Source organism: Culex quinquefasciatus, chromosome 2, assembly GCF_015732765.1.
Source record: "Culex quinquefasciatus strain JHB chromosome 2, VPISU_Cqui_1.0_pri_paternal, whole genome shotgun sequence".
Lineage (NCBI taxonomy): Eukaryota > Metazoa > Arthropoda > Insecta > Diptera > Culicidae > Culex > Culex quinquefasciatus.
In genome coordinates this window covers 134,207,534-134,227,382 of record NC_051862.1, presented here as the reverse complement: position 1 = coordinate 134,227,382, position 19,849 = coordinate 134,207,534, and the positions used below count along the sequence as shown (strand labels likewise).

Genomic DNA, 19,849 nt, shown 5'->3' with positions numbered 1-19,849 from the left:
AAGGCGTTGACCAATAAATGTAAATAGCCATTATTGGAACCTCTGTACTGCCGCTCTAATCGAGTCCGTCCCATATGTAAAAACAGCAAACCGAGAAAAACGCATTTCAAATTTGTCCCCCCCATAAGGCTACGTGTTAGAATTTTACGAAAAAATGGATTTTCTCCGATTTTCTAGAACAAAGTACTAAATTTTATTGGTTTTTCTGATAGTTTACATGATTTTGAACCGAACTGCATCATTACCTCAAAATTGACAAAATTACATATGGGACGGACTAGCTTCGAGCGGCAGTGTATCTGTAAAGCATATTCAAGATAAACGTTTCAGGCGGTAAGTACCATCACGACAGATTGGTAGATTTTTTTCTGCGAGCAGCTTTGCTTTCTAGTGGCATTACCGGGCTAGACATAATTCACTGTAACAATCAGTTGGAGATTTCACAGAAGCATTTGCCTACTGGCTTATCTGCTTTGATTGCACGCAGATTTTCATGAATTGTTGTTTTCTTTCGCCAACGGATAACTTCCCACTCAGTCTACGTTCCACGCGAACAAATAAATCGTTTTCGACGAAAAAAAAAAATCTTTCTGGGAATTTCGTATAATGCAATTGTCTATTGACCTTTCCGTAAGACATCCTTTTCCAAACTAATAGGGGACAAATGATTATTTTTGGTAGGTTCGTAATACTAACATCACTTTAGCAGATATTTATATTATAAAATATTGAAATTTTTACGTAAACCTGTTTGCGCACTGCTTATCAATAAATTTTTTATTTGATTGCAATTGATTTTTTTTTAGGAATTTATTATTTCTTTATTTTTTTCTGTCTGCACCCTGCTCAAATATCAAGACGTCTTGAGGGTATTCTATTCCATGAAGTCTTTAGTTCGGTTGGCGTTCCCAAAAGTAGAACGAACAAATTAGCCATTTCTCACTCTGCTTCGAAAAAGAAATCCGTCCATGCAAATAAATCTTGCTGAAATTGAAACATCGTAGAGCTGTAAATGAAACTGTCCCAGCCATGGTTCACCAGCGGAAAGCGACCGTGACTTCCCACAGGCCATGCTATGGTGACGTCAACTAATGATTGGCCCGAAGACTCTTGACGTCTTGACGCAGTCTTCCCGGAGGAATGTTCCGACGTCTTGGCGTAACCAAGACACAATGAAGGGCCAAGCCATTCCCGTCTTCAATCCCTGAGCGTTGATGTTAATCCTGGGAAGAGCTTTCTTGAAATCCCAACGCTGCAGCAGTTGCAGAACCGACTGGTGGTTGCATCAATCAACTGAGGACGTTGCAGCAGTTTCTGAGAGACCCTTGGAGCCCTTTCGAGAGAGTCGTGAATTATTTAGAGGCCGCCAACGCCACCGCGACGTCTCCTGGGGTTGGGGTGGTGGAAACAACGGTGAACTTTCCCCCCTTAGAACCGTAGAGATGTGGTAATAATTCATTCTGTGCAATGCCACGCGGCTTTGGAATGCGCAGAACCGGGGCTTGCCAGGGATTTTCCTCTAATACTGCAGAGATTTTACGTGTGTGTACGTACACGTGTGCACGAGTGGGGGATGCTGTGGCGCCCGGATCCGGATTGTTCCACGAGTCGTGCGCTATAATTGGCCCGGGTGGACTCTTGAGGAGATTATTACTGTAATACCTCATCCGTCTCATGTGAGTTAATAGGTGGCGTGCAACTGGTGGAAAACTTGGACAAATTGATGGGCTTGGAGATAATGTCCAGTCCTTGCAGAGTGTGAAATATTTTCAATGTTTTAAGTAATTTCAATAGACAATATTTTATAAGGAGTCATTTTCGGAGACAGTTCTGGAAATTCTCCCCCCCCCCACCCCACCCTAGCCACCAATCAAACGAAACGTATTATGCTTCTTCATCAAAATTGTACATTTTATTGAAGAAAAATATATTACATGCATTTTTCTCGTGCGAGTGTGTGAGTGTGTGTGTGTGAAATTATTATTTGTTGGACTACCCGTACTTTCACTTTTTCGATTTGATTCAAAAATTTCACATTTATTTGATTCAAGCATAAATCATTTGTTTTAAAGTCGCAACAAAGTAATTCAAAACATAATCTGGGACATAACAAAAATCACTGCATTGAGTTGAGATACTTGAACTGTGACATTTGAAAAATGGTTTAAACTGCAGAAAGTCATTAACAACTATACTAAAAGGAACCATGGACGAAAAACCAACCCAATTAATTAAACTTGAGACTGATTCCAAGGACTGTAAAAATGCAGGGATCAAGTCTTCCTAAACGAACTATTTAAACAATTGATTGTAAAAATAGTTTGGCGATAAATTAAACGTAAAATGCGGAAGGGTTTTGTAGTTGATAAGTTTATCAAACAGTTCATGAATAAAAAAACATTTTTTTAATAAATTTTATATGTCTTCTATACTGCCCCTGATCGCATAAATGTCCCATATGCATTTTCATCGATTTCGAGTTATTGATGCAGTTTGGTTCAAAATCGTGTGCTCTTTCAAAAGAGCCTATAACATGCAGTACTTTGTTCTAGAAATCAGGAGAAAATCCAGTTTTTCGCGAAAACTTAACACGTAGCCTTATGTATGGGACAAACTTCAAATGCATTTTTCTCAGCTTGCTGTTTTTGCATATGGGACATTTATGCGAACATGGGCAGTATACATATCATAAGAAAGAATAAAGAACTCTTGGAGGTTTTTTCCAGCACTTTTAAGAAAAATGTGTGTAACTCAATCCAAACATTTTTTTTATTTTTTTTCTTTGTTTTCTACAACAGGTTTGAGTCAATTTCGCACAACTTTCTAGAACAAACCTATTTTTTTACCCACATGCTGACGAGATACAGGCTTGATGTCTACGGGGATCAATTCTCCCCACTCTCCCCTACTTATTTTGACAAACAAAAGTAGAAGATGCGTCATTCTCTGCCAACTCACACGAAATCGAAAAGATGCTGCTCCAACCCCTCTTCGATTTGCGTGAAACTTTGTCCTAAAGGGTAACTTTTGTCCCTGATCACGAATTCGAAGTCCGTTTTTGATATCTCACGACGGAGGGGCGGTACGACCCCTTCCATTTATGAACATGCGAAAAAATACATGTTTTTCAATTATTTGCAGCCTGAAATGGTGATGAGATGGAAATTTGGTGTCAAAGGAACTTTTATGTGAAATTGGACAACCAATTTGATAGAATACCCAGAATTTTGGAAAAAAAAACTAACTTTTTATCATAAAAAAAATACAAAAATAGCTTTAAAATTTTCGCCGTTTTTTGTTATTTGAATTAAATTTATTTTTTGGACATATAATTTTAATGAAAATTTAATGTACTTTTCGAATCTGCAATATTTTTTTAATTTAAAACAAACTTTTTAATTTTAAAGTTTTTATATGCAAAGTAACTTTGCAGGGAAATAATTGAGAGTGTATTAATGACCAAAGTATGAACAAACATTTTTCCGCCAAGTTTTGATTCTTTGAAAGAAAAAAAAAGTTTTGGGGATAAAAATAGAAATATAAATTACAATTAAAAAAAATTGACTGCACTTTTTCACCCAGCAAAAAAATGTGTAAATTTGGGAGGTGTACAATTTGAAGGTTTAATTTTACCTCATTTATGATATAATATTACCTCAATTTATACTAAAATAGTGGCATTACAACGAAAAAGTGGTAAATTAACTCATTTTTAGGGGTAAAATTACACATTTTTTCTGACATAAAATATGTACTCATACCCAGATGTAATATTACCATGATTTTTTTTACTGTGTATGTAAAATCAAATTTGCAACCAAAAAGTATTTTTGATAAAGAGCACCGTTTTCAAGATATTGCCACTTAAATTTACGTTTTTTCGATTTTTTAAGAGCAAAAAGTTCAAAAAATTTCCAGTAAAAGTACAGCGAATAACAGAAAAAAATCAAGATAATTGATCTATTTCAATTCTCATCCAAACGTTCCCACATTTTCTAATGGCAATATCTCAACAACGAATGGTTCAATTTTAATAGTTTAAGAATGAAACATTTGTTGAGTTAGATGATCTGTTCGAAAAAAAATCAAATGGCTAAAATATTGAATATTTGGCTCGTTTGAAATGTTAGTCTTTATTCCAGATTTTTTTCGATAAGCTATTTAAAAACAGAATGCATGATGGTGTTAAACACCATTTGCAACAGGAAATCTTAAATTTGGATTAAAAAAACTCTTTCTTGAGACAGGATGGCCAAATTATCAAACATAATGATTCATTGTAGAGGTCCTTCAAATAGTTATCCAACCAATAGCGATGAAACCTCCCGAGATAAAATCGTACCAGTTTTCAAGTTAAAAATGTGAAAATTAGTTTTATTTTCGTACCTCCAATGCATTGCAATGTTTTACGAAAAAAAAAACATATTTTTTCTCAACTCCAACATCACTTTAATCCCCCGCTGCTGTGAAATTTCCCAACCGTACCAACAAACCAGAACCCATTCCGCCATGAGCAATGTCACCACATCAAATGAGTGCCGCCGAGCGCGACTCAAACAGAATGAAATCAATTCTCATCAATTAAACATAAAATTGATTCCACACCGCCAACATACAGCCCGCTTCCTCCCCATCCTGTTACAGCATCCTCATCCCAGTTACACGGGAAATAATAATGAGCATCTCGGAAAAGGTCAACATGACGACGACACACCACCGGTGTGTGCAACGGTAGGGGGCGGAATGAGTCCACATTAACATTTTATATCCATCCCAGTCGGAGAGCTTTTAGCACCGAGAAAAGTGCATTTTAAGTGTGACGACTTTGATATTTATAGAAGGAGGTCCCCGGTGTTGAATCAAGATTGGCACAAATTTTTGCCTCAGCACTGTCAATCAATTTGCGAATTTTATACAATTTTCACTGAGCGCAAACTTTCCGTGCTCCCGGAGCCCCGCAAAAGTCGTGCAAAAATAAATCGATCGAATTCAATTAAAAATTCATTTGCATCGACTTTCGTGTCCCGGGAACGGTACGAGCTCATGCAACTTCCGGGACGTCCATCGACGATGTCTAATTTGGCGACCGTTCGAAAAGCTGCGAAAGTTTGACCGGAGCTGGTGCCGAAATTTGGCACAGAGAAAAAGATTAAATTTCAGATATTTATTTTTCAAGTAAAAAAAATACATTTTTAGTATAAATTTCGCAAAAAATTAAATTAAATCGAAGTTTAAAATTTTTCACTGTGCTTTTGGCAGTGCTGCCAGGAAACCCCCTCCCCCTTTTTTTGCTAACGAGAAGTGATGTTTTTCGTTCAGTGGGGTGGGAGAAAAAGAGAGGAAATGTCAATAAAGACGACAGGAAGTACATAATTTGACACTGATGATCACCGCATCAATAATCACTTCATCATTAGTGGTTGGCTGCGGAGGGAGAGAAAGTCTGCGGTCAGTGTCACGAAAGACACCTTATTAATTGTGAGGAGAAAAAAACAAATATTTCGGAGCGAAAATTTTCGCCTCTTATCACGCGACGAACCAAACCAAAACTTGGGTGGGGGATGCTGCCAATAACAATAATAAAAATAATGACAGCAATATTTTTGGCATTATTATGGACAAGATTTATTGCTGACGTATCGGCGCGACCGCGGTCCATTGGCTTTGGGGAAATTTTGTTTATCTCAATGGTGCCACTGACTGGAGTGACGCGTTCGTTATCTGTCCGGATAACGTCACGTCGGTGACGCTCTCGGTGCCAGTGGTGGATCTTTATTTATTTCGTCGATGGCTTAAAGGTCACGTGACGAGCGCTACGGCGCGATGACAGTTTAAATTATATGCGGAAATGAATTGAATTTGTAATTTGGAAAGTTTTAATGTATTCCGATTTGCAGGTGTTCTAGAACAAAAACAAAAACAAAAACCAACCAAACCAAAACCAAAACCAAAACCAAAACCAAAACCAAAACCAAAACCAAAACCAAAACTTTTTGCATAAGAAAAGTTTTGGCAGGACTTGGGGAACCAGCAGCGTTCCGAATTGTGGACGTAATAGACTTTTTCACGATTTTATCCCACTGTGCATTTTGAAGCGAAACAGGATTTTTTAGAAATTTGTTCTATGAAAGTCAAGACAACAGTTAAGTCAAGGTTTTCCTTAACAAGCATTTCCTTAACTTGTTACACTTGTCTCACCTTCCCCAACATGTCAATTTTAAGTGAATGAATGTTCAGTCTGTGTTGGTCCTGTATAGAATTATTAAAAATTGGTTGTGCATGTTCTAATTAAGACAATAAAACCAAATCTCTAGTAATTGTAGTTCAAGATAGAACAAAGTAACTTATTTTTCAAGCTCAACAATCCAACATCAGTCCGTGGTCCAATCATGATATGGATCAAGGGCAGGATGTCGAAGAAAAAGCACAGAAATAAAAAAAAACTGTTCCAAAGCTCGCCTAATCACGCAAATACACTTTCCATTCAACTAAAAGAAAGAAAGAAAAAAAACGCCAGGAAATGTTGGACTACTCCCGCCTGCTCGAGCGACCGGAAACCGTGCAAATTGAGTGAGCAAGTGCAAGTGCATCCTCGCAACTGGAGCGTTGCGAAGCTGCACTCTACTGTGGTGCCCCCAATCTCAAAACGCTAGTCGATCTTCGTCGGGAAAAATTCCAGCAAAATACAGCAAATGCATCGAAACGGAGAAACTACGTTCAACAAAAATTTATCATCTTTCGTGGGCGAAAAAGGGAGCGCGCAAATACCTCTTCTTGGAACGCTCTACATTATCATGCATCTTTAAGTCCCTATAATAGGGAATGAAATTTAAATTAATGAATACCCAAGATGCACGGCTCGGAGCGCTGGCTTAATTTTGATTTATTATATGCTAATTTTGCACTGCTTCTGCTTCAGGTGCAGCACGCTGGCAGCACTGGTTTTGTTGGCTAGGGATGGTAATCATCAGCAAATTCAAAAATACTTCTGACTTGCCTGATTTTCCCTCAAGATGTCAGAAATCACTTTTTGCTGATGGTACAATTCTAATTTGAAAAAAAATGGAAAATTACTCCAAATGCTGCAAAAACATAATTTATTATTATTTCCCGTCACAAACCAAGGGCGGATTCTCCTAAACCACATTATTATAATCTCATTATAAATATGAATGAGGTAGTTTTAAAGTGGGAGGATCAAGTGAAATATCTTGGACTTGCTTTTGACAAAAATCTTACTTATAAGGATCACATTGAAAGTATACAGGTTAAATTTAACAAATATATTAAATGTTTGTATCCACTTATAAACAGGAATTCTATACTTTGTCTCAAGAATAGATAGGGGCTCTGAGATTTTTAAAAATGTATGCACCTGGTATATTTTTTGGGTGCGGGACATTTCGCCGAATAAAAAAAACATTTTGAGAATACTTCTGTGAGTTGGTGCATTCTTTCAAACACGAATCGTTCTTTGTTTTAGCTTTTGGTAGTTTTGGTGTTTTTATATTTTTGTTTACCTTTTATTTTAATCTTTTTTTTTAATTCGGCGAAATGTCCATTCGGCGAAACGTACCAGATCCGTCGAAGTGAGACTAAAAGCCTTTCATGACATGAATGCAAATTTATTTTAACAAGTTTGTTAACCAATCAGGGAGCATAAAAATAGCAGATGCAGATTGGAATAAGACCTGATATATTGAAATGGAGTTCAACGTTATTAGACACTTTGACTGTTTCCCGATACAGTCAAAAATGTCTGAGAATGTAAATTTCCACACTGTGCTCCAAGGCTACATACCATTTCATAAATTTCAATACTTGTGTACGTCCCAAATACTACAATTTTTTCACTTAACTACGTAAATATAAGAAATTTCCAATACTACTTAGTACCGGAAAGTTTTATTTTTCGAAAACAACGCATTTTTTTCATCTGCTTCATGGTAAAATCATTGATTTCTTTTATGAAAACGTTTCATGATAAGTTTCAAAATCATTTTAAGTACGTTTTCTTCATAAATACTACATAGTTTTAGCAAAACTACGTAAAAACAGAAAAATCAAACTTTTCTATAGAACTTCATCTGCTTTATAGTAAAATACTTGTTTGGTATGAAAATGATTCAAATTATCCAAATTATAATTTTCAAAACAGGTTTTCTTCATAAATACTAAAAAATTACCAAAACTACGTAACATACAGAAAATTTTAAGCTTTATTTGCTTCATAGAAAAATCAGTGATTCCTTTTATGAAAATGTTTCAAATCATCTAAATGTTAAGTATCAAAAACATTCTGAGTGTGTTTCTTCTGAAATGCTACAAAGCTCTAACATAACTACGAAAAATACAAGGCATTTCAAACTTTCCAATAAACAATAATTTTGGTCTAAATTTAGTCTCAGAGATATGGTATTTTACTATTGTGCAACAAATTTTCAATAAACATATTATTGTGATAAGTGCTGCAGATTTTCAAATACAAACTACAATTCATGTATTGAAATGTGATGCTTTTTCTTTATATTTGGTTTTTATTATTAAATATTGATTTTATGGTTGAATACAACAATACCAACGATAAATGCAATGAAAACATTTGCACAAGTATTATATATAAATTGAAAACAAAACTACACTACAAGTTTTATCTTAAATTTGAAAAAAAAAATCATTTTATCAATTGATGTTTGCGGTACTTGTAATCCTTTCTAGAGAAAACAAAAAAACGCAGTATCGAAGAAAAATGAACCAAATAGTCGAGAATGTTGCGCGCACCTTCCAAGAACGAGAAACTACTAAAAGTATAGCGGAAGGAAAAACTAGATTCCCAAGGAAGCAATCCCCCTCTTCTCGAAGTTCCTGCACCGTGACCCGAGTGCTTGGTGGCTAGTTTCGCTCAACACCATCGTACCTGGCAACCCGGTTCTTAAGGTCCTCTCAAGGGAACGCTCCATCACAGTGTGCAGCATCATCTCAAATGTTTTAATGGTTTATTTTCGAGGATCTTATTTCTCATAAAACTCAATTTTTGATGGATTTCCCTCGCTATTTTCACCCATTGTCCGTGAAAATTCCTTCGCCCCATTTTCACTGGCGTGCACTTTCGAGTCGCTCCGTTGCTTTTCACATTTCCTCCTGGCTCTCACTCAGGAACTTTTTCCAAAGGTTCCACCACCCCGGAAAAGGTCTATGAAATTTTTATGTTCCCTCTCAGTGATATCTCTTGTTCGCCACCAGAACCGAAACCGCAGCAAACACATGCACTCACTGATGATGGTCAAAACGGGAGAGGGCGATGCAATTTCATGCACTTCCGTTCAGTGCCAGTGATGATGGTTGGTGCCCGGAATGGACGGAATTCGTTCGTTATAAAATACGTTTTTCCGGCAATTCCCGATAGACGACGTCGTCGTCAACGATGGTGGGAAATTCTGCAAGGGAATTCGTGAGGAAATTTGTGAGGCACTTTTGAGAAATACCTGTTAAGGAATTTAAAATTTGGGATTCTAATTTTGCTTTTAAATTTTTGAAATGATAAACTCTAACAGCCAATAGGATTTTTGATTCATAACCATCTTTAAACTGACATCTTTACAAAACGATTTAGCCAATTCCTGCTACGAAAATATGCTCAAATTTATGACAATTGCAGCCACACACACATACGCTCCCCATTCTCGACCAAGTCAAATCCACAATCTTTTCCGATAAATCTCTGGACCGCCTTTGGACAAAATTTATCATACCGGAAGATGTACTGCCCGCAGCTGGCCGGAGTGCAAAATGAAAAAATTGCAGCAAAAAGACGCATAAAAAAGTGCGATAAACTATTAAACTCGCATGAAAAGCTGGGCTGCGCCGGAGAAAAACCGAAGGAAAATCTCTCGTCCATTTGGCTTGCAAAACTTTGGGGCGAGGCGCGGCAACGTGAAATATCGCCACGATATATCATGCAACAATTGTCGCTCGCTACTCCCCGGCTGGTTTATTCGCCAGCCAAGTGTGGTGGTAGTGATTCACTTTTGCTCACTTCTTGTGAGAGTTGCGCAACGGAGATAGAGGTGGCAGTTCTTGGGTAGGGAAGAGTGCCATATTTTGAACTTAGTTGATATTATTCAGTATTATTATTTTAAATTTTTCCCCCGAAATTTGGGAGTGAGTATATACTTTACGTACTGCAATTCAATTTTGTATGACCTTCTTTTTAAAATTTTGTTTTTCAATATTTTTATTTTCCACAAAAATTTTCAAACCAACACAATAACGTAAAAATTGAGAAAATTCTCTGAAACTTTCCTGAAGAAAGTATGTTTTGCTACATTGCTTCAGTCAAAAGATACAGCTTGTTCAAAACAGGTCTAAAATGCGATTTTCGTGCAAAATACACGTTTTAGACCAGTTTTGAGGACGCTATATCTTTTGACAGGAGCAAGGTACCATCAGTGGGGGTGACTATGGGTCAAAAAACGATACACCTCTCGTAATTTCTTAATAAAAAAACAATTTAAATAACATCGAAAATCTATCAACGTAGATTTGTTCTTAGCTAGTTAACTAACATTTTCCCAAAATATGGTGGATTTTGATGATCACTACCTTAAATGCCAATTGTTTGAAAATTGACACAATTTCACCCCTTAGAGGGGGTGACATTGGGTCAAATGAAACTAAAATGATGCTCAAATAGAACGATATGGTAGAAACAAGTCATCCAACAGTGTTTCTTGTTCGTGGGAATCGTTTTGACATGCTACAATATTTGAAGTACCGTAAACTGGGGTCAATCGGGACAAATGGGGCGAATTGGGACAGCAGTTTTAACCATGTTGGAGCAAAATATTTTGATTTTTAAAAGCTTTAAGTGCCATAAAAACTGGTGTCCCTATTCAGACTGTAGTCCTGATTCACCCCAGATTACGGTAGAGATTTTCAAACATCTGGGTAGTTTTCGAGCAATTCCAACAATAATTAGGAAAATGATTTTTCGAGAGGTCATTTTTGGCCAAAAACGTACCTCAACTTTAGACAGCTGCCAAAATAACAGGATTTATTCTAGGAACGAGATTTTTTCAGCGAAGTCATCTTTAGATGTTCCCTACACAACCCATTTAACAGAATTTAGTTTCATTGGGAAGAACCTGAGCAATGGTAAAATCCGTAAAAAATCACTTTGACCCAATCTCACCCCCCAGACCCAATGTCACCCCCGCAGACGGTAGCGAAACACTTCTTCGAGAAAGTTTCAGAGAATTTTCTCAATTTTAACGCTATTATGTTGGTTTGGAAATTCAATTCACAATAAAAATTACAGATTTAATTTGAATAACCAAAAACAAAAAAAATCACTCAAGTACAGGAAGTGATAACATCCTTAAGGTGAAACGGGACGCATTTTCTTAGAAAACTTACGTTCAACTTACATGAATTGCTGAACTCAACAGGTTGCTTGTTATCAACCTATTTAGCGTCTGCAAAAAAAAAACTTCGTAAGATATGGCATTTTTCTTAAAGATGCTTCCAAAAACTCGAGTCGTGGAGTCAATATGGCGCCGGCTTCCTGTTTCACCTTAGCGAGTTATCGCATTTATATGAAATTTGCGAAAAGATTATACTTGGGAATTATTGTTCAATTATCGATAGTTTTTAACTAAATAATTGATTAATTTGTGTTTAAATTTGTTCATCGAAACGAAAAGATCAGAAAATTTTCCAAATAAATTTTGCTTAATAATAAAGCTTTTGGAATGTTACAATATTTTTTCAAAAATATTATCTGTACAAATAAGTTAAAACTAAGTGTAGTTCCATGGTTTGTATTAAATTTTTCTTAAAGCTTTAATTTCCGAAAATTTCTTGATTTTTCAAATAAAAATTAATCAAGGAAAACTTTTAATAAGAGAGCAGTTCTCTAGGATTTCGGTCATTCGATTTTTTTTGTATTTTTTAATCCGGCTGAAACTTTTTAGGTGCCTTCGGTATGCCCAAAGAAGCCATTTTGCATCATTAGTTTGTCCATATAATTTTCCATACAAATTTGACAGCTGTCCATACAAAAATGATGTATGAAAATTCAAAAATCTGTATCTTTTGAAGGAATTTTTTGATCGATTTGGTGTCTTGGGCAAAGTTGTTGGTATGGATATGGACTACGCTGGAAAAAAATGATACACGGTAAAAAAAATTTGGTGATTTTTTTATTTAACTTTTTATCACTTAAACTTGATTTGCAAAAAAACACTATTTTTAATTTTTTTTATTTTTTGATATGTTTTAGAGGACATAAAATGCCAACTTTTCAGAAATTTCCAGGTTAGCATAGCATAGCATAGCATAGCATAACGGGTCTGCACCACGCTGTAGGGGGTGCCACAATGGTCAATTCAATATTCTTAGACAAGTTGATTGCTGCCCGGTACATCCAACAATATCTAAGAACGTAAATTTCCACACTGTGCTCCAAGGCTACGCCCATACAGTCCCGTGGGGATTTGGGAGGGGATGTTTTTGTTGTTCACTAGTGGCAAAAGTGCAGGGAACCCATGCGACTTTTAAAAGTGAACGGAATATTTTTGGGAGGTTTGGAATGGGGGTTAGGGGAATTTCATCGGGCCGATGAAAATGGTTGAATGCGTAATGTATTAAATGATTTGGAAGTTTGTACGTGTAAATGTGAGTCTTTAGTGTATTATATAATAAGCATGTAGTTTTGTAAAAATAATAAATGAAACAAATATAATACATATAATAAATATAATAAATAAAATCAAGATGATTCCAGGAAGCTGAAAAAAAATTGCAGTAATTTAAAATATAAATACGCCAGATGGTTCCCATGCTGTTCTAGAAAGTTTTGTTAATTTAAACAATTTGATCATATATGGTATGAGGAGATGGTATGTTACAGGAAAGGATAAGGAAGAGGAATAATATAAACAATTATATAAATCATATAGTGAGTTGATAAATTTACACGCAGACAGTAAAATTACCACAATCCCTCACCCCATACGAACAGCGACACCAAAGCACACACAAAAAAAATTAACCTGAATAATCACGACTTCGACTAACACGCAATAAAATTCATAAGCACAATGACCCCCACTATTTAATTATAATAACCACTCACCCAAGCACACAAACAGCGACACAAAAGAAATGAAAATGAGCATGCAAAAACAAGACAACGCGTCCCCGTGGTCAGCGCACTAATCAACTTTTCAGAAATTTCCAGGTTGTGCAAAAAATCATTGAGAGAGTTATGAATTTTTGAATGAATACTGATTTTTTCAAAAAATCGAAATATTGGTCGCAAAAATTTTTCAACTTCATTTTTCGATGTAAAATCGAATTTGCAATCAAAAAGTACTTTAGTGGAATTTTGATAAAGTGCACCGTTTTCATGTTAAATCCATTTTTAGGTGACTTTTTTTTAAATAGTCGCAGTTTTTCATTTTTTTAAATTAGTGCACATGTTTGCCCACTTTTGAAAAAAATATTTTTGAAAAGCTGAGAAATATCTGAGTAATTCTCGCTGAAAGTGGACCACTATTTACACAAGGTGCTCAAAAATCAAAAGCAATGTACTTTTCCAATAGCCCCCACCAAGTTATGAATGAAACCATGTTTGGTTGGTTAAATTTGTCCTCACCTCGGCGCCACGAAGCTAATACATTTTTTTAAATTGGTAATTTTTTGACTTAGGCGCGTCTACAAAATTGCTAATAACTTTGCAAAACTTCAACGAACCCTTGATGTTTAGGGGTGTTTTGGAAAGGAAATGAGCAGAGCTTTCGAATGCACTTGTCAGAAAAATACCGTTCCATACATTTTTAGCCATAAAACAACAATGTATTTTTAAAAGTCATTTTGAAGGCCGGCGCCCCGCTTTATCGAAAAACTGACAAATCCATTCGAAAGCTGAGACGATTTCACATAAAGGACCAATAAATCTAAGGTGTATGTTCCTCCTATCTTTTTTAATCTAATTTTGTATCTGAGAGCGCAGCGCTCCGTTCGTATTTTGGGCGCCCAAAATGTTGCATTTGCTTGCCCCAATTCAAGGTTTTGTCAAACAATATAGGTGCTCACTTTTTTAATGATAGTTTATTGTCCAAGGATCAAGATGCACTATCGATAATTGACCAATATTTAAGTTTTTGGGTTCTGCCAGGCAATTTAATGTCGAAAAGTTGTTTTTGTTTACGTTTTTTGTTGTTAAATGCTTACTTACAATTGGGTGGACATTTTTACAGTAAAACTAATGAATGTAGCATGTAGAAAATTTTACCACGAACAGTTTTCTCTAGGAGAAAACGTAATTTCGATACTCCAACGCAAAGATATTTGAGTTTTAGTGAGAAAAAAAGTGACAATTTTACAAATTTTTCAGAATTAACAAGCACGGCCTATTATTTACATGCGGCATATGTATTGGAAGCCAAAGTATGGTTTCTTATAGTTATTTAGGTCGCTGAATTCGGACCTGCAATCAAATTTCAGGTAAACAGTAAAATTTGGAGCCACACCCAAAAGTTATTTGCGGTAATATGCTGTAATTTTAATCGCTAGTGAATTCGGTCATATTTCATTTTTTGCTCACCTTTAATTTATATTTTACTCACGGATTTTTTTATGGAGAATGTTTTTTTTCAAGTTCTGATTGTTTTGAGAATGTCAGAAAACCTCGTTTTGTGAGATGGCTGGTTTTAATGTAAACTTAAAAATAAATGAAAACTCTAGATTTTTTAGGAATTTTTTTTAATGATTTTGGGTACGATTGTTTACGTCTAAATTGACAGTCATTAATTAATGACGATTTCCATAACTTTCCAAGGAATAGGAAAATCGCTTCCAACCATTTTCACTACACGCAAATGACATTTGAGCGTGGCTCAAATCTGGAGCAACATAAGAAAAGGGCGGATAAGCATTTTGACAGCTGAAACTATTTTCAAAACTACAAGACAACAAGTAACTTTTTCCCAAAACTCAAAGTGTTAAAAAATAGCAAGTCTTCCCAGCTACCTTCTACCGCAGCTTTCGTTAAATAGTTACCTGTTGTCTCATAATTTGCGAAATAGTTTTAGCTGTCAAAATGCTTATGCGCCCTTTTCAAATGTTGCTCCAGAAATATCACTGTTCACTGTTTACCTGAAATTTGATTGCAGGTCCGAATTCAGCGACCTAAATAACTATAAGAAACCATACTTTGGCTTCCAATACATATGCCGCATGTAAATAATAGGCCGTGCTTGTTAATTCTGAAAAATTTGTAAAATTGTCACTTTTTTTCTCACTAAAACTCAAATATCTTTGCGTTGGAGTATCGAAATTACGTTTTCTCCTAGAGAAAACTGTTCGTGGTAAAATTTTCTACATGCTACATTCATTAGTTTTACTGTAAAAATGTCCACCCAATTGTAAGTAAGCATTTAACAACAAAAAACGTAAACAAAAACAACTTTTCGACATTAAATTGCCTGGCAGAACCCAAAAACTTAAATATTGGTCAATTATCGATAGTGCATCTTGATCCTTGGACAATAAACTATCATTAAAAAAGTGAGCACCTATATTGTTTGACAAAACCTTGAATTGGGGCAAGCAAATGCAACATTTTGGGCGCCCAAAATACGAACGCGCTGCGCTCTCAGATACAAAATTAGATTAAAAAAGATAGGAGGAACATACACCTTAGATTTATTGGTCCTTTATGTGAAATCGTCTCAGCTTTCGAATGGATTTGTCAGTTTTTCGATAAAGCGGGGCGCCGGCCTTCAAAAATGACTTTTAAAAATACATTGTTGTTTTATGGCTAAAAAATGTATGGAACGGTATTTTTCTGACAAGTGCATTCGAAAGCTCTGCTCATTTCCTTTCCAAAACACCCCTAAACATCAAGGGTTCGTTGAAGTTTTGCAAAGTTATTAGCAATTTTGTAGACGCGCCTAAGTCAAAAAATTACCAATTTAAAAAAATGTATTAGCTTCGTGGCGCCGAGGTGAGGACAAATTTAACCAACCAAACATGGTTTCATTCATAACTTGGTGGGGGCTATTGGAAAAGTACATTGCTTTTGATTTTTGAGCACCTTGTGTAAATAGTGGTCCACTTTCAGCGAGAATTACTCATCTCTATATTTTGCTTCTTCGGACTTTGTTGATACGATCTTTAGTTGCTGAGATATTGCAATGCAAAGGTTTAAAAACAGGAAAAATGATGTTTTCTAAGTCTCACCCTAACAACCCACCATTTTTCAATGTCGATATCTCAGCAACTAATGGTCCGATATTCAATGTTAATATATGAATCATTTGTAAAATTTTCCGATTTTTTCGAAAACAATATTTTCAAAATTTTTAAACCAGGACTAACATTTTAAAAGGGCTAAAAATTCAATATTACGCCCTTTTAAAATGTTAGTCTTGATTTGAAAAGTTTGAAAATATTGTTTTCGAAAAGCTCGGAAAATTTTACAAATGTTTCATATATTAACATTGAATATCGGACCATTAGTTGCTGAGATATCGACATTGAAAATGGTGGGTTGTTTAGGTGAGACTTAGAAAACATCAATTTTCCTGTTTTTAAACCTTTGCATTGCAATATCTCAGCAACTAAAGGTCGTATCAACAAAGTCCAAAGAAGCAAAATATAGAGAATTTTCTCAGCTTTTCAAAAATATTTTTTTCAAAGGTGGGCAAACATGTGCACTAATTTAAAAAAATGAAAAACTGCGACTATTTTCAAAAAAGTCACCTAAAAATGGATTTAACATGAAAACGGTGCACTTTATCAAAATTTCACTACAATACTTTTTAATTGCAAATTTGATTTTACATCGAAAAATGAAGTTGAAAAATTTTTGCGACCAATATTTCGATTTTTCAAAAAAAATCAGTATTCATTCAACAATTCATAACTCGCTCAATGATTTTTTGCACAACCTGGAAATTTCTGAAAAGTTGGCATTTTATGTCCTCTAAAACATATCAAAAAATAAAAAAAAAATAAAAATAGTGTTTTTTTGCAAATCAAGTTTTAGTGGTAAAAAGTTAAATAAAAAAATCACCAAATTTTTTTTACCGTGTATCATTTTTTTCCAGTGTAGTCCGTATCCATACCTACAACTTTGTTGAAGACACTAAATCGATCAAAAAATTCCTTCAAAAGATACAGTTTTTTGAATTTTCATACATCATTTTTGTATGGACAGCTGCCAAATTTGTAAGGAAAATTATATGGACAAACTAATGATGCAAAATGGCTTCTTTGGGCATACCGAAGGCACCAAAAAAGTTCATTTTTTGAGAATTGTGCATTTGTTTTGATATTTTCTATTCTGTATTTTTTTTATTTTATTAAAACTATGTCAAACAAGTCATCTTGCATCTATTGGAAGATTCCTTCTAAAGACACAGTTTTTTTTATTTTAACCTGCTCATTCTGTTTGACCAAAACATGGTGTACCTTTGAAGGTTACGATCTAGATTTCTCGAAAAAAAAGTATACGAAAAAACATCTCGTTTGAATATTTTACTTTTTATCATAACTTTTTCCAAAAAATGAAAAAAAAACTATTTTTTTTAATTTCAGAAATTAAAAATAATTAAGTGAAGGAAAATTAACCATGCAAAAAATGTTTTCCAAGAGCTGAGAAACTATCCAACCATCTATACAGAATCTTTAATTTTTAATTTTGTGAAAATTGATTTTCTATAAGTGTCATCGAAATAGCTCTCATTTTTCATCAAAATAAGCAAAAAATACTATTTCGCTCGCAGGCTGTAATTTTTACTAAAACTTTTAATTTTTTAACATTATTTTTGTCATTTCATAGAGCACGATACAATGTCTTTTCATTAGATTTGATCAAATTTAAGAGTATACCTGGAATCCAGGGCTGTCACATTATTCCCTGCTGGTTTCCGCCCATGGGTAACAACTGGGTGCTGAATAGTGGTTCGCAAAACGGCCTCAATTTTGAACTGTCAAAGTGGAACCAATTTACTGTTCGCCAAAAGTAAAGAGTATTGTTATCGATCATTACATTTTTTCTGCAAGAATGAAAAATTAGTGGCTTTTGAGGACCAGGAGTTGTAGTCAAGGAATCTTAAGAAAGTTGGAGGCGAGATCGTTATTTTTTATAATTATGCATGGAAGTTGTTTATGAAATAGATGCGGTTGTATCCATCCAGAAGCTGTCTTTATTGATTGATTCCGTTTGAAAACCTACTGGTTTAGTGAAAATCTTCTCTGTTTGTTGGATCAGCTTAACTAGAATTAGCGATGTTTTTTCGCTGGACCAGGAAGAGCTACAGGTTGGCTGTAGAATTCTACAGCCAGGGGTTTTATCTGCGACATCGCAAATGACACTCACCGCAGTTCTTCATAACCCGTAAAAAAAGAAAAACATCATCTAACCGATCGAAACTTGAAAACACACACACACAATATTCCGGCTAAAAATTTCAAAAACTAGACAAAATAAAACACATACTACTGATTATAAAACAGCTCATTTACCAGCAAGAAAAAAGTCATGCTTATGCTTGAACAGCCTACTACTTTGTAGATGTAAACAAAGTGGGATCATTCGAAAATCACGTTACAAATTCTCTCTATTCATCACCCAGGGTAACAATGAGAAGTTTTGATTTTTCTTCATCAAACTATTTAAAATTTAGAGATTTCTTCCAAAATAAGATTTGATGGTGATTTATTTGTACATTTATTTAGTTTTAACTTTATTAATCATATATCGACTTTTTTTTTGGTTAGGTCCTTTAAACAAATGTAAACATTGACCTTATGTCAATGCACATCGCAGTAAGCTGGATACACTCATGTTTACATTTGTTTAAAGGACCTCATCAAAAAAAGTCTAAACATATCAAGTTATTTAGAATAAATCAAGGGTCCTGATTGCTTCAAAACGACACATTCACTCGCGATCACAAATTGAAAGCGACAAATAAACTGCTCTGACCGTTTCCTACCATTTGTCGCTTCCACACCAATCGTTACAGGATACTCTCTCTTTGCTTGTCGCTCAGCCGCTGAGTCGAAATAGTTTGCGATTGGCTTTGTTTTACTCATTTATTAAACTGCTTAAAATCTATGTTATCAAAATGATTTGCAATTTTATTGATAACACGACATCAAAGACACATTTACAAGCAATTTCCATCATGCCAAATACAAATTTACGGCAAACTGTGGTAGTGCAGGCCAAAAGAGCGCCGAGCTTGTATGTTCGCTCTCGACTGGTTGCGAGCTCCAGTCGGCAAAGATTTGCTCGGCGTTGAGTGAGTGATTTTTTATCTTTTAACAGAAAATCAGGACCCTTGGAATAAATATAAGGATTTTTAAAACATTTACATATTTTTCAGATTAACTTTAAAAGAATTTTTTTGGAAAAATTGGTTTTAAATGTTTGTGACTATCTCATATTTTGGTAAAAATTCGAACACTGCAACAAAAAGATATATGATAAAAATTTTATGATAAAAATAAAATCACATTGAATGTTAAAAAACCAAAGTTGAAAACTCATTGAAAACTACTCTACCCTTAAGTGATTTTCGATTGCAAATATGAAAATGAATCAAGAAAACTTGAATCAAGAGAAGTGCAGATTTTATTAACACGGGAACGCCCAACGCATGTCCAACTTACACGGACGCCCAAGCCTCCCAAAAAAGGTGGAACGGTAACTTCAACTCGCTGGTTCTCGGGCATTACTCAACCAATCGGGACGTTTCTTGTTTCCAGTGATTTGTAAGAATATCTAGATGATCGTAAAATTTTGCAGAACTTGATTTGAACAAATCTGTAATTT

At 35.0% G+C, this 19,849-nt stretch overlaps 1 protein-coding gene across 1 annotated transcript in view; it reads left to right on the top strand.

Annotated features, from left to right (window-relative positions):
• Positions 1 to 19,849, top strand: part of LOC6033736 (chaoptin) — a 304,909-nt gene that overhangs the window by 63,900 nt on the left and 221,160 nt on the right. The window lies entirely within an intron of this gene.